The sequence below is a fragment of the Stylophora pistillata genome, chromosome 5 (assembly GCF_964205215.1).
Source record: "Stylophora pistillata chromosome 5, jaStyPist1.2, whole genome shotgun sequence".
Lineage (NCBI taxonomy): Eukaryota > Metazoa > Cnidaria > Anthozoa > Scleractinia > Pocilloporidae > Stylophora > Stylophora pistillata.
Genome location: NC_142523.1, coordinates 21,714,923 through 21,729,119, shown reverse-complemented (window position 1 = coordinate 21,729,119; position 14,197 = coordinate 21,714,923). Strand labels below are relative to the sequence as shown.

The window sequence follows — 14,197 nt, the reverse complement described above, 5'->3', positions numbered from 1 at the left end:
CCTTTATGAACTTTTCAACATATTAACTTGCGAGGCAGGAGATCTGAAGTTTTTTTTCCTGTTGATAACAAAATAAGACAAAAACACTAGTTTCCCGTTGCAAACAAGAAAGGGCGGAAAACGCTCGATTAGAAATTTTGATAAAGGCACCGATTTAGGAGAACTCTTTCAGAACGTTTGGTTTTAAAATGAGATGACATATAATTATGGATCCAACTTTCTTAAAAAAATTAATTTTTTTCATCGCGGAATAAAAATAAGCTCGATCAAAACTTTGCGCGTAAGATTCACTTGCAAAAGGCTTACTATTTATAAACTCCTTGTGAGCTTGGAAGGTCGACAAGCAAACGTCTCGACGGGTCAGACTCTTCCATTTAGCGTCTACACTCATAGTCACGCATTTAGTCTTTGAAAGAACTTTGAGTCGCTTACACTTGTCATGACTGCGAGGAGCATTTTAATTGAAACTCCCTCGAAAAAAGTCGGATAATATTTCAACATCGCAGTATTACTTCAAAAAGTCGATAAGAGGTGTTCCGGTATTATTTCGAAAGGTCGATATCAAGTTGTAAGTTCGAAAGTTATCGAATTCCTTGTTAAGGAGTACTCTTACCAACTGAATAGTCTTTCAATATCTATCATCAGTGTGTTGGAAAATGTGCTTATGTTGAAAAGCAAGGTTATATCGCATTTTACTTCCGGGGTCTACGGAACAATATTAAAAACGCTAAAGAAATTTATATTTTTAAGCGGACACTTTTTAATAATATGTTCTATACGAAGTAATTTTGGATACATTTTGAATGATTTTGAATATATTTTGTAAATAAGTTTTCTTTTCTTTCAACATTGTGACTGTTGTACATACATACATGCATACATACATGTATGTATGCATGTATGTATGTATGTATGTATGTATGTGTGTATGTATGTATGCAATTAGCTCTGGAAATTGGAAATTGGAAAAGCACAGAGACCCGCCTAGGAATACAATTAGAATAAAAAAAACATATATATTAATATATGATATACCTTAATGCCTTGATATGCCTTAATGTGACAGCGTGATGCTGTTAGTGAGTTTTCACAGGTGCTTACCAATACTTGGCTGTGTAGCCGCGCGATGCGGTTCCAGTCCAGACCCACAAATTGACCCTTGCTCACCATGGAGTCTCCAGTAGCTCAGTGGTTAGAACATCCGACTAGATCACGGAGGGTCGTGGGTTCAAGTCCCATCTGGGGCTCGGATTTTTTCTATTACACTAAAAAATTGTTTCATATACATTAATGAACTTAATAATGTTATTCTTTTAGAATCCTTGTACCGGAAAAACCTGTTCCAGCCATGGGATATGTTAACCGATTTCGTTCAGGGACAGAATCTATACATGTGTTTACCACCCTGGCTATCGTGGGAATGATTGTGAAATTGGTAACTAATTTTGAATTTTCCATGTCATAATTACAGATACGACTATTCTATGCTATCGCACTGATAACCAGGACTGATCTTAATTTAAAATTTTTTTAAATTGTTAATGTTTTTCATTGTGGGAAGGAAATCACATCCCATCCAGAAAGCAGCAGTAAGTGAAGTTGGGCTTCAGTGAATTATCGTACCATGCTTTTTTGGAGCCTTCCATGTCATATTTTTCGCACATTGATAAAGCATGACGAAAATCCTGAAAAGAGTAAATCAATAAGTAACACTGCTGAGAGGCAACCAGATACCAAGTATCACCAATAGTTTAAAATGGATGCGATGCAGCATTTTTTTTTTCTGAAAATGATAAAGCTTGAGAAAAACTCTGAAAATCTTGGAAAGAATAAAATGGCCTAGACTCTTACTTCTCACGACGTCAGTTTTCGGTTTCTTAACTTTGACTAAAATGAGCCAAATTATTTCCAGTTCCAGCTGAATGTAGGAATTACAGTGTGCTGAGCGAGCCGGATCGCCTCAGATCGTATGGACTAGCACAGAACTCGGACGGATCTCTCGTGCCTGGCTTGTACAGATTTCAGTCCAGTTCATACACTAAAATGCTGGACCATTGTATCAGTTACCACAGATGTGGAACAGCCATTACAGGTTTCTTAAACGGTGCGCATCCACTCCTCGAGGATGGCATTGTCAACAGGGAGGCGTGTTTTCACGGTTCAATAATTGCTGCTTCCGAAAAGTTCAAATTAAAGTGAGGAGATGTGATGGGTTTTACGTTTACTACCTAAAGCCATCACCCACTGCAGGAGGTCACGCTTTTCGCTATTGTGCGATGATTTAGAGTGAAATTATAGCCCCAGAACAATAGCTGGTGAGCGGCAGCACTTTTTAATGCTCAGTGTACCGATAAGTTTAATAGCTGAACCATAGACATGGCTTATTAGGCCAGAGAAGGACAATTCTACCCTCGATATAGTGGCGGTAGCCAAAATGGCATGAGGGTATTGTAATTTTTTTGCCACCCTAACGTGACACAAAGGGAAGATTCGTCTTTTTTCAAGATTCCTAGAACCAATTATAGGAGCTGTAGTTCACTAATTACGTGACATTGCAAGGATTACAACAGAAACACAATGAAAATTGTGCATGTTTAACTAGACAACAGCAGGTTCCCATATTTGAAATAGCACCGGCTAAGGCTAGAAAAAAAAAAAAACATATTGTCAGAATTAAGGCCAGGATTTTATAGTATATGCAGTAGAATAAATGCAATCGAATTATAAATAATTGGCAACACATCATATTCAAGGTAGTGACTACAATATTTTGTACTTTCAAAGGGCAGTAGTTGTGATCACACATGTTTATCATAAGACCCGTACGGTACCGTGTGCCTCGGTTTTCCATTTGTTAATTTTTTCTCTTTACTAATAATTACGAAGGTTTACAAATGAGGGTAGTATATCTCGACTTACTTACGTTGCACCTGAGGCGAGCCAATTCGGCTCGCAATTTCGTTGCACCCGATTTGTACCTGCGCGCCACCACTACAACCCAAATATTCTCTCGTCTTGCTCATTGCTCACTCAACTTAGTCGATAAGTACTCATCAATTTCCCTCAGATACACGAAAAGATACTGGATTATGATCAAATTACGTCTGTAAGATAGTGATGAGAACTTTTCGAAAGTGGTCTGGGTTAGTCAATCGAAGAGAGACGCAGAGAAAACTTACTGGGTTTAAACTTGTGCCATATTTACCTAAAAACATCCTTTTTAACTTCACATGGGGCTGTCGAGTTACTTGGAAAGCTTCTTGAGTTTCTGTACCTTACTTTTTAGGCCTTTGATTTATCTTAGTTTTGGTCCGAAAGAGAACGAATTGATAATAAAAGCATGAAGTGTCCTCTTCCTGTACGTATTTGCAATGCTAATCAGTTTGAATCACTCCTAAGTTAAGAACAGAGACTTCCACCCAGTGAAATCAAACGGTTGGAGCCATTTGGGAGAGTGCTAAATTTATCTTTTTCCTCGAATAGAGATAAAAAGATCTGGTTACCCTGTGGAATAGGTATTAAAAAGCTACACAAAATTAAAAGAAATATGGCGGACGGGGTGATTGAAATATGTAAATAGCAATGCAATGTTTTATCTATCTTCATGTTTGAGGTGTTCAAAGAATTGGATGTTTCTAAGACTAAAATATAATTGACCTCCACTCATTGTGACCAAACGCAATCAAACGGCATTTTTCCAAAGGTTTAGAGAAAAGGCATCTAGTTAATGGAAGCTGTCACTACTTAGTAATTACTTATCAATAATTAGTATGTTCAGAATGATTGGATGCGATTAAATACTGTACACGATCGGATTTAAATAAACTTCACTCTGTAAGCATTCTTCCACCCAAGGAAAAATCGATGAGAAAATTTCAACATTAGAAATCCAGAAATCCCGTTGCATTCGTTGCTAATCCGATTAAAACTATGCCGAAAAGACAGCTAAAAATTAACGGCTTTGTTAATACGGTTAAGGAACTCTTTTTGAAACTCTCATGACGCTTTGTTACCCAAAGGACCCCCCATAAAGAAATGACACTGTTGATTGCCTTTGCTAGCATTATCACTGAGTTCAAAAGATGGGTACAAAAGACAGTGCATCGCATTAGGCAGTACTCCACATTTAACATGTGGTAAACACCACAGCGTACGCTACTGAGTTATGGATGCACGCGGGAGGTTTTGAAGCACAAAAAAAGCGTAAGGGTAGCCGAGAGCGACTCTAGCTTCTTGAATGTGTTTACAATTTGGTTTGTAACATAACATCGATGCACTGTAGCAAAGCAGTCCCCTTTTATTTAACACTGAACTCTTACGTGACAGGAAGAACAAGCGCGCGGAAACAAGTCTTTGTATTTGTTCACGTCGTTAGCGTACACCTATGGGCAAATGGTGGACACTGAATTGACCAATTAGAGCGCGCTCTTTACTTTGGTTATGTGATAATTCAAAAGGTTGATACAATAGGCAGTAGACCACACAATGGGTTGTGCGTCACTGCCAATCATACTAGTAAAAGTACCAGCGTTGTTAACAAGCAAGTTTATTTCCTCTCCCCCGATAACAAGAAATATTTGTGTTTTTACACGCTGTAACGATCAACACAACGGACAGGAACTCCTTGCATAAATGAAATTTAGAAGGAAGTGTAGTGTATTTGGACAGCGGTAGTTCGTAAATATATCCGGGACCTTAAATAGTGTGCGAGAACGGGAAAGTGGAGAGTAATATACTCCAGGAAATTTACGCGAGAAGACATTTTATATTATAAATCTAAGAAACTGAAGGTAGCTCAAAACAGTTTTATCATTTCTCAGCACTAATTATTTGGTGAATCTATGATTAAGATCGCTATGAATCTTCTTTAAAATTAAAATCTTATATAAGCATAAATATTAATTTCGATACACTGATTCCAATCCGAAAGTAAAAGTGGACGATCACGAAGATTGTTTGGAGCTACATGATCGTAAAGCTTACATCAACGGTATTTAAAGATAATCTAAATCTAAACAGTCTAAGTCCTATAGGGATCATCGAGCGCTTTTCATTCCACTAATTTATTCTTGTTTTTCTCGTTGCCATATTCCCAACAATAACGTAGCTCCATTCTCTGCCTTTAAAAGCACACATTACCCACAATTCCTCTATTCGCTCCGACGAAGGGCTAACGCTCGAAACGTCAGCTCTTGTAATCGTTACGGTGGCCAGTTTACCACTTCAACTTTGTTGATATATCCAAATTATTTCGTTACTTCCACCGACTCAGCCCTAAACACGTATTTAAAGATAGGACGCTGCAATGGTGACGTATTTGGTAAAAGAAAAAAAAAAAGAAAAAAAAAGAAAAGGAAAGCAAAGAGATGGTCTCTAATTTTGCAGAAAAACCCTAGTGCCGAGCGTTTTTGCAAAGATCTCCCTATAGCTAAAACAGCAGGTGTCAAAAGGAAAGTAAAGTTTTATCCATCTTCATGTTTGAACGGGAGCAAATATATTTCAGTTTGTCATCTTGTAAATCCTTATCAACAATATCATCTTTTCTGTGGGCGCCACTTTTAATGGAAAATTATTCGCAAAATACAGTAAAAGAGCCTGAAGACCCGTCACGAAAGCTTGCTTTACAAAATTTTTATAATATGAGTCCGGTAAACTCGTATGATAATTTATACGGAATTCAATTCACAGTCGGTCGACCAGCTCGTGGAGAAATTGACATACAAAACAACTCTTGAAGACAAAAGTTTAGAACATTCGAATACGACCAGCTTACACTGTACGATTGATCTCTACGTTTGGACCAAAACGTTACATTGGGTCCTTATTGAATTTACGTTAAGACTCTTCTAAGACTATTTTCTTCGTCAGGGCGAAGAGTGTTTCCAATAGTAAGAAATAACTAACCCTAAGCAACAACCAGCTGCTCCGACAAACAGTTTCCATAAAAACCAATTACCAACTTCATTTTTTCCAAGTTAGTTACTGAAGTGCCTATGACACGAATTTTTCTTTGTGCATTTTCTGGTTGAAAGTTGTATTCAAAGTTTTGAAATAATCGACCTTAAAGCCTAGAGAACTGTCCTTGACCATTTTCTTGCCCATTAAAAGAACTATCTCTCGTCAAAAGTGTCCTCATTGAGCGCGCGGCCAAAATGATCGTGTTACATGGCTGTGACATAGCAAATCGTGAAGACGCGTCGGCAACTATACTGGAGAAATGAGACATCAAGAATAGAGGACGAGCGTATTGCGTGGCCGGAGCGCCCTATCATGCTAGTTGCAAGCTCACATCGATTATTTTGAGGAGTTTGTCTTTGGTACTTAAAAATTTTACAAATACAAAACTATAAATTCTTAGAATTACTACTTCTGACAATTCCTGAGTATAACACATTAAACTCAACTTAAACTTGCAACTTTTGGTTTCTTGGATGGTTTCTCAGATCAGATCAGATCGCAGGGTAAAGGATTTTGGATTATAAATGTAAATATTGGGAAAAAGTAATTCAAAGGATCCCAAATTTGTATACTTAAACGAAAGCTAATTTGATCGATACAAATAATTTCGCAAAAAACTGTTAATGTTCCTTAGAGTATTTTTAAGTCAAGACATGGTTCCCAAATAAACCTCAAAGCGCTTAGTTTCTCTATGAGTTCCAGTGGTCATCTCAACGATTAGGTTAACCAAGAAAACAGCTCAAGTAGGGTGTCTCTTGTTATACTAGGAAATGAAAGGTTTTAGGGTGACAGATGTTTAAAGCCTTAAGGAAAAAAATTAACATAACCTGACTAAGGTATTTGACACCCTCAGGAGTCAGCTATGATTAGGGTTGGGGTTGCAGAAATCACTTCAGATCCATTGACCCTTTTCCAGTATTTTTATGTTAGGGTTACAGTTGGGTAAGGGTTACACTTGGGTTAGAGCTAGGGTTAGGGTTAGGGTTACAGGTTAGGTTAGGGTTACAGTTGAGGAACCAGAAGTCAAGTGACAAGCATTCCCATTGCTTTCAAGCACCCTGGGACAATTAGTCAGATTGTTAGGGTCTTGCTGAGCCCAAAACATTTTGCAGTAACCTGATAATTTAAAAACTGAGCATTGGAAGGTTTTTGACAACAACCTCACTCTCTAAATCCTTATTCTGTAGTAAAACTCTCAGAAATTGTTCTAGTTTTACTAATACCATAACTAGTTAACAGCTTGCATAGTTAGAGACATGAAAATAGCAACAAAGTGACGAAAGGAAGATTTTATTAATTAATTTCTAAGTAGAGATAATTCTCTGAAACTTTGTTAAAAATATTGTATTAACGTTACCACCTCTTAGCAAATATATTGAGGCCTCGCATTGCTGGAGAAAATCTATTTCTTGAATTACAGAGGCTAATTTGTATTTTAGTCTAAAAAACGCTTGGTTCTCGATGACTTTACTTTTTATAATTTCATGAAAAAGTATCGTTTCTCCTTCGATTTCCTGTGCCTCTTTATAACTGATCACATGGTTCAGTGTCCACTTCTTGGACCGTTTGAGACAGCATCAGAGAGAACTTCAGGAAACGATAATCCGTTTGATGCTATGAAACAAGAGCTGAATTTTCTCAAATCTCTCCTATATGGATATTTTATTAACAATGAAGTAATTTGTTTGTTGCATTAGTACTGAGATATAACAATCCTTTGTAACTGACTCTAAATCACAGTCAACTGAGCTTAAAAGAAAAAGAAAGTCGCGAGCTCGATTTCTTCCCATCGCTTTTAATTGCACTTAATCAGTGCTGTTGAGAAGCCTATAATGCCGATTTAAAATATGTTTTTTTTTTAAGGCGGAACTACACTTTTAAAATGATTATTTTCAAGAGAAGAGAAAGCTCATTCAAAGAAATTTAGGCTTATGTTTGACATAAGCTTTCAAACTAAAATGCGTTTTTTTAACTCTGAATCGGAGTCGAACACTTTTATTCTTTTGTATCTCTCTGTGGACTTTATCCTAGTTTTTGGGCGGGCCAAGGTCGGTGACTGATGAACTCTGCTGATAGCGATGTTGAATTGGCCACCAAGAAAAACAGCACCGGCAAAGAACGAAAATACTCGCTGGCCATGTTGATAATCGTCTGTGGGTGGAAGAATATTCAGAAACTTGAGTTTTCCTTTTTTCGTATTTTCGTTTTCTTGTTTCTTGATAAATTTTTCATCGAACTGATGTCTTCAAACGTTGAGGCCATGATTCTGAGCGGGCAGGGATAGTTATAAACATTCACTCTCAATTACTTGGCATGGCCGCCCCGACCGGTGGTGAAAACCGTTACATGTCCGATTTCTCTTACTTGGGAAAAAATCGTATCAAGCTTTTGATTGGTCATACGAAAGATCGTATAAAGAATAGGATTACTTCTCATCAAATACAGATGATCTTTATCGAGTGACCTTGCACTTGGGTAATCTCAGGACTTATCTAATGATAATAGTAACGATCTTACAAACAGTAATGATAATATTTTGGATAGAGCACTCTGGCGACTAAGTGAGGATTTTGATAAAACTAAAAGAAAAAAATGCTTTATGCGATCCAGTTCGTGGATTATAAATCGAAAACGTTTATGAAAGAAGAAGGCCTGCCGGACAAACAGGAAAACTTGGAGTGATGGTTAGTGTAAAACTTACACACACCATTCACTTGATCAATATAACGGATGCAAATATGGCAGACTACTCGGTCGGCCTGGGTTGAGTCCAACGAGACCTAGGCTAGTAAGGTGTCAGGTTTATTACGAGAGGGTGGCCCTCGGAAAGCAATGCGTCGTTGTCAAATTACTTCGTTCTATTTCCATATAAGTACGAGCTGCTGTGTTCCTAAATGTCATCAAAAGGAAACAAAATCTTCCATAGGAGAGAGGATTTTTTATTTGAGTATTCCCTTCGCTCATGCAGAAAAAGGAGTGGATCAATGAGATTTTTCGAGAAGAAGAGAAATTGTCTACCACCGTAAACATAACGCACTTTATTTAAACACTGGATGAAAACTTTTTACTGTTCTAACGTCCCTCAGGTATAGCTAATTTCATCGTGCCAAAAAAAAAAAAAATATATACAATATAAATGATAATTTTGATGATAAAAATACCAACTAGAGAAATAAAAATGCTAGGCATCGTACATGATAATCGAAACAATTGAAACGTTCGAAGCAACTATAGCTGTCCGCTTCAATTCAAGCAATCAGATATGATAAAGTCGTTAAGCAGAGTTTATTTTGTGGCTGGACTTGCTTCGTCATTACCTTACTCCAAAAAAGGAGAGCTCCTCAAAGAAGGTCATAATTATCCATTAGCCGTGAAACGGCCAAAAAAGTTAACCTGTTTGTCGTAAAAATCGACAATTTAACCGTTTGTCGTAACAAGTAATTAGACGTAAAATTATTCAGGCGATCATAATAAAGTTAAAATATATATTTACTGTTAGCCGTAAATTGGCCAAAAGCTTCATCTGCTAGCCTTAAAAGCCATCATCCCATTGAGATCCTCCAGCTTGCTGGTCTGTAAAACAGCTCAGAAGAATTTACATCCACGAAGTTTCTTGCCAAATGGAAGCTCAAGGTTGTTGAGAAAGATGAATAAGTAAAACACATGATTTGTAAAGTTTAGGTGAATAAAAGTTTCCCAACTGCCTTGATTGTTTGCCAGAGCTGGAGAGTACAATTTACATCAAATCTCAGATGGCTCACCATACCTCAAGATACACCAGCAGCCAGATGATAAGTGAGTCTGAGAATTAAAGTAAATTTTTTTCTCTTTTTATTTTATCGAAAAAGGCGAGTTCATCGTCTTAAGCGTTTAATTTTAGCGAGGGATATATTCGATTCGAAACAGGGTTTTACTGCAAAAAGCAAAGAGAAATAATAGCTACGGGAGCTTAAGAGAGTCCTGCAATAATTTGCGACGAATTTATAGCAGAAAAGCGTATAAAGAATGAGGAAAAATCAATCAATATTCTGATCATCGTCAGAAAAAGCCCGAAACGACATTCACGCACTAGTCAAGTGGTTCCCTAGAAACAAATTTTTACTTCAATGAAAAGAGAAATGCTAAATACAAACAAACGTGCAAGTCAAAGTCCTCCATGCTGTTATTCTTGATTCAAAACAGGCTTAACCTGTCGTCTTTCATAATGAAATGTTTGTTGCTCTAAAACGCCTTTTGACTACCTCTTTCTTGGAGGAAAAATGCTTGAACTGAGCTGAATATTAAAGGTATTAATCACTGAGGATTTGACAACAATATTTTCAAAGAAATTCTTAACTTGGTAGTATTTAAGAATTGTTTCATGCTTATCGTGCGTATACCGAGTTATGGATGCACGCGGGGAGTTTGGAGAGCACGAGAGAAACGTAAGAGTTGCTTTCGGCTGCGCCTCGAGCAACTCTAGCTTCTTGAGTGCTCTCCAAACTTCCCAGGTGCATCCATAACTCGATATACGCACAGCTAAAAGAATGAAACAATTCTTTTATAAAATACGAAAACAATTTGGGCGCTGAATGACGTTTTTGTAATGTTTTTTGAAATTATATTTGGCCGAAAATGTTGGCGTCTCTGATTGTTTTATTGATTTTGTAATTAAATGGTTTTCGGTAGAGTTAACAAATGTAACCAAAAAAAAAAACCTCATCTACAGAGACGTTTACCTTTAAAAGTTGCCACAGACCAATTTGTAGTCTTCTTAGTTCTTGCTGAATGTCTTTCAGCTAAGATTTCCTCCAGCTCCTGTTCCGATAAACTCGGGAGACGAGCCTGTTGTGTTTCGTTTTCGTTGTGTTTGTGGGCTTTACTACTTGCGGGAAGGTCGAAATTAAAGCTAAAGAAAAGTTTGGTAGGTCTTCCATTTACTGGTATTGCTTTCCGAGACTTTAACTTAAGGGACTCACTCGACGGAAATTTTGCAGCTATTTTGAAACTGCACACGTCATTTTATTGAGCTTGGCCGTGGGTACATAAAGAACTTGTTCATGTTGACGCAAAAGAAATTAGATAGGACTAGCGCGCGTGCTATGTTATAATTATTTAGTGGTAATACAAAAAGGAGACTTTTCTTCGCATAATCATATAATTCCAATGTTAACCCAGAATTCATCTTCCTTCAGATTTATAATATATATTTAACAGCTACAATAGATGGTACCTCCGACGTCAGCCTGCCGATATCCTTTCGAGAAAGAGGAATAACAAATAATTTTGCTATGTACTGTGACTCAAAGAGTTGCAAATAAGAAAGGGATCATCGAATAAACCGATTTCTTATAAGCGAAGTTCCACTTCAGTCTCCATAGTTAATGGCAAAGTTGTCTTTCAAATTGTTTCAATTATATTGTCTCTTTCTTTCTTTCCGGAATAGCTCAAATTAATAAAATAATAGACTGTTACTGGCAAACCCGTTCCCACACAAAATTTACGGATTAGGTGATAAACAATTCCATTGAACAACATCTCTCCTTTCAAATCATGACCCCACAGAGCTGATTCGGGATTAGCATGGGCCGCTCCAATGAAAATCAGCGTCAAACATGCTGTAAACAAAACTGTTAAGAACAAGGACTCCTTGTTTTCTTCCCAAGCTTTCCAAGACCATGACGAAAGGCGCGAATTCATTGAGGCGTTTGATTTGAGTGAGGTGATTTCTTTGTTGTACTCAGCACCACTTTTAGCCAAGGCTGTGGAAAGCAGATAGACGACATAAGACATGGTCAAAATCAGTGCAACTTTAAGGACGGCTTGAGAAGTGGGCGTTCGCGTGAAGCAACAGTGCCAAAAGATAATTGCGGAACCGAGAAATCCCAGTAAAAGCACTGTGTACATTGAAAGGCAAGAAAATGATTTTCGTTCTTCATGTCCCGCCAAATGCTCTTAACACACTGTTACGATTGCCGTCGGGATACAAATTTGGAAAAACAACATTGAAAGGGAGAGAACTCTAAAGACATTACAGGACTCCGTAGGTTGAATCTGGAAGCCATTCCACCATTCTATGCCATCTACAACAAGAATTGCAACTTGACTAGCAGCCTGAAGACTTGCCAACATCCAGCACTTTTGAACAAACTTGTACTTTGTGTTTCTTCTGAAGCAGCTCAGTAACAGTCGTCCGTTAAAAAACACTGCGCCTAAATCCAGCACTGATATCAAAAGTGTCACAGATAAAGACATCAGTGATGCGAGAGCGACGTCTTCCTATCTATAGTAGCTTGTTGAAGGAAGCTGTATTGTCTTGTTACTTGAGAGCACACGCTTATTTAATCAGCAGTCGGTTAGGGCCAGGGGAGGTCTGGATAAGAATGAAAAAAATATAAGCGATTACTTGATCATGATGTTTATAATACGCTCCTTGTTTGTGAAAAACCAACGCATAAATTGGTTGCGTGGTGTAAAAGGAACGACATTTCATGATAAGTGGGAGGCTCCACTGTAATAGGGGCAGAAGTTTCTGCCGTTTAGCACGGAAGCAAACTGCGTTAGGCTCCGGAGTTTATGGCATTCAATAAACTGGTAGAAGAAGTCGAGTTCTTGCTAGGTTTCCGTGTGACCCCAGACTAGAGAGTTTAAAAAACGAAGACGGCGAAGCCGTGGACAACGTCGATTAAAAAATTGATTCATAATTTACCTACGAATCGTGCGACACTCTAACGTCTTTAAGTTTGTCTCTATCAAAACTATCTCAAAGCTAAATGTCGAACGCAGCGTTGAATTAGAATAAAATTATAAATAAAATTAGCCGTTGTCGTTCAGGTTCTCCAGACAACGCAAATTTTGGTCATTTCCCGCTGTTGCTTTGCAGAGGTAGCAAAGAAATATACAGAGATTTACAAAGAACGTGCAAAGCCATTGTTCTGCTCATTTAAGCTTTTGTTTAGTGACGTTCACTTTGCCGTGGCCATCGCGGTTCTCTTAAACTCCCTACTATTCTGAAACAGAAGCCGTAGTCCCATAGGCGACTCAGTCCTTCATTTCCGCCATTATCTAACTTTAAGCTTTGGGCTGCACGTTAATCTTGTCCACTTCTCTTTTTTTTCCCCATCTCCAATTAACTAAACAGCTGACATCTCCAAATATAAAATTATTTATGAAGTTTAAATTTAAAAGTATTTCAAGTGCCCTAACTTGACCGTCCAAAAACTACTTTCAGATGTCACAGTGATAACAATTCGACTAGGCGCCGCTGTTATTTTCAAAACAACTCTGCAAAAAATGATCACACAGGCAAAAGTTCAGAACAAAGGCTGCCGCTCTGATTAAAGAAAAAAGCAGTCTACAAACCACTCTCCCCTAGAGGACTATGACCATTTATTTTAATTTGCGTTTCTGGTAAGCGAACGCCTGGAGATTCCATTAAATTTTCCGATGCAGTTGTGAAAATGGCGACATTTGTCACTAATGGTTATGTCCCCTTCATTAATTCAAAGCAAAGATCAGACCAACAAATTAAAGTTTACCTTTTCCGGTTTGCTCTGACGTTTGGTTAACGCTCGAAATGTCAACTTTCAAAACACTTAATGGCGGCCAACTCAGTCGATAAAACTAAATAATCAGAGTCGTATCTATTGTTGGGGCTGGAAAGTTGAATTAATATACAAACCTTAAGGCACTTTGTCGGCAGTGTCAGCATCTTGGACTTTCTGATAGATTTATATTCAAGACACTTTCAGAAGCAGTTTTCGGAAAATACAACGCCTTATCAAGGCCTACAGTAATTTAACAAGTGCGAAGGCAAGATTTTCATATAATGCCATTCTCGGCTAATTTTTTCGTTTGTAATATGTATGACACTCGATTTATCCGAAAATTATCGGCTACTTTCAGCGTTTAGAACATATATGACACTCGATTTAGCCGTGAATTAACAGCGAAGTTTTTCGTTTCAATATATGTGATACTCGATTTAGCCGTGAATTAACGGCTAATGTGATGTATGTAATCCAAAACACGAGATCAGTCACAAACCTCTAGTTCTTTGTCGTTCTCTATTGTCCTTGATTGGTGTCGATCGCTCCACAAGCGGAATACTCAGCCTATACTTACTCGACTCAAAACAACCGTGCCACCGCAACAGTTAAGCTCGAAAAAATCTTTAAATCAACTCCACAAAAGGAGGAGAAACGAAAGGCAATGTAAAGCTTAAAATTTCGTGACTGAACTGCGAAAACTAAAATTCACG

General features: G+C 37.8%; 2 pseudogenes across 1 annotated transcript; one reads left to right on the top strand and one right to left on the bottom strand.

Moving 5' to 3' along the window:
- Nucleotides 1–2,366, top strand: part of LOC148730798 (uncharacterized) — a 3,193-nt pseudogene extending 827 nt beyond the window's left edge.
- A 6,615-nt stretch (nucleotides 2,367–8,981) lies between these two features.
- On the bottom strand, nucleotides 8,982–14,197 carry LOC111343043 (uncharacterized; annotated as a pseudogene). The gene is made up of 2 exons (XR_016001900.1): nucleotides 13,984–14,197; nucleotides 8,982–12,310 (listed from the first exon to the last, which is right to left on the bottom strand). The product of XR_016001900.1 is annotated as an uncharacterized LOC111343043 (transcript).